Source organism: Propithecus coquereli, unplaced genomic scaffold, assembly GCF_000956105.1.
Source record: "Propithecus coquereli isolate 6110/MARCELLA unplaced genomic scaffold, Pcoq_1.0 Scaffold474, whole genome shotgun sequence".
NCBI lineage: Eukaryota > Metazoa > Chordata > Mammalia > Primates > Indriidae > Propithecus > Propithecus coquereli.
The window spans coordinates 1,095,657-1,097,495 of record NW_012150552.1 but is presented as its reverse complement, the minus strand read 5'-3'; the positions used below and the strand labels follow the sequence as shown (position 1 = coordinate 1,097,495).

Here is a 1,839-nt window from a genome sequence, read left to right as displayed (position 1 = left end):
CTATCATATGGTGTCTCTATAATTTTAATAGATTATATGGTGATATTTATCTTTCTAAGCATACTCTCTCTTCCAGCACCCAGACCAGTATTCAGATCTATTCTCTATAGGAAGGATTTGACTTCTATACCTCTCTTACCCATGCTGATTTGAAGAACTGAATGTTGACCTGTTCTGTGGCAATATAAATCCTTAGCCTCTTATAGCCTATAAGCCCCCTGAGAGCATAGTCCATGCTACACAACTTTGTATCTCAAAAAACCAACTCAATAACCCAAAAAAAATATAGAGAAAGCCCTTCAAGATGCCAAACTAGACAAGTCACAAATCCATGATATTGTCCTGGTTGGTGATTCTACCCATATCCCCAAGATACAGCAACTTCTACAAAACTCCATCAGTGGAAAAGAACTGAGTAATAACATTAACTCTGACAAGGTTGTTGCTTATTATGCAGCTGCCTTGGTGGTCATCCTATCTGGAGACAAATCTAAAAATGTTATAGATTTGCTACTCTTGGATATCACTCCTCTTTCCCTTGGTTTTGAAACTGCTGATGGAGTTACGGTTGTCTTCATTAAGCACAGTGCTATCATTCTTATCAAGCAGTCACAAACCTTCGCTGCCTACTCTGACAACAAGCCTGGTGTGGTCATTCAGGTTTATGAAGGCGAGTGTTCCATGATCAAAACTAGCAACCTGCTTGGCAAGTTCGAGCTCAGAGACATACCTCCTGCACATTGTGGTGTTTCTCAGATTGAAGTCACTTTCATATTGATGCCAATGGAATCCTCAACATCTCTGCTGTAGCTAAGAGTACTGGAAAAGAGTACAAGATTAACATCACTAATGACAAGGGCCATTTGAGCAAGGAAGACATTGAGCATATGGTCCAGGAAGCTGAGAAGTACAAAGTTGAAGTTGAGAAGTAGAGGAACCAGGTGAAATCCAAGATTTCACTTGGATCCTATGCATTCGACATGAAAACAACTGTTGAAGATACGAAACTTCAAAGGCAAGTTCAACGATGAGGACAAAGAAAAGATTCTTGATAAGTGTATTGAAATCATCAACTTGCTCCATAAGAACCAGACAGCAAAGAAGGAAAAATTTGAACATCAGCAGAAAGGGCTGGAGAAAGTCTGTAACCCCATCATTACCAAGCTGTACTAGAATGCAAGAGGTGTGCCAGGAGGAATGCCTAGGGGCTTCCCTGGTGGCCAAGCTCTTCCCTCTGGTTGTGCTTCCTCAGGGCCCACCACTGAAGAGCTTGATAAAGCCAGTCCTCAACTATAGATGTTGCATTGTTTCACATAGATAAGACATGGAAGTACCCAAATTTGTAGCAAATTCTGTGACAGATTTAACACATTGACTGCCATGTGAGTTGTATTTAACTCAGGCTAGTTTTGAGCTCGGCACCTCGTGAAGCAAAACCCTGCAGATGGTTCATGACAATCTTACTTGTTGATGTTCTTATTGTTACAATTAATAGAGACAATTTAATTCTAAAAATGTGGATTGCATTGCATGTAACTCACACACAGAAAACAATAAAAAATAAAAAATTGCAAAGAGTCATTTTGTTTTAATAAAACACCGTGGCCCTAGGGAAAATTTTTTTTTCTCTAGTGTGGCAGTCAACATGTTAAAGTTGATCTGCTATAGTAAGTTACTGGGAATTCCTCATACTTGAATGTGGAACATGTGCACAGGGGAACTAAATAACATTGTACCTTATAATCACTGTATTGTAAGAGGAAAATGCAATGTCTTAAATATAACTGTATTTAAAATTGAAAAAAAAATAAAATTCAAGAAATAACATAAGTTTTAAGT

General features: G+C 38.4%; 2 pseudogenes; one reads left to right on the top strand and one right to left on the bottom strand.

The window, feature by feature from the left end:
• LOC105819180 overlaps positions 1 to 1,296 on the top strand; it is a 15,032-nt pseudogene extending 13,736 nt beyond the window's left edge.
• A 478-nt stretch (positions 1,297 to 1,774) lies between these two features.
• LOC105819179 overlaps positions 1,775 to 1,839 on the bottom strand; it is a 1,698-nt pseudogene continuing 1,633 nt past the window's right edge.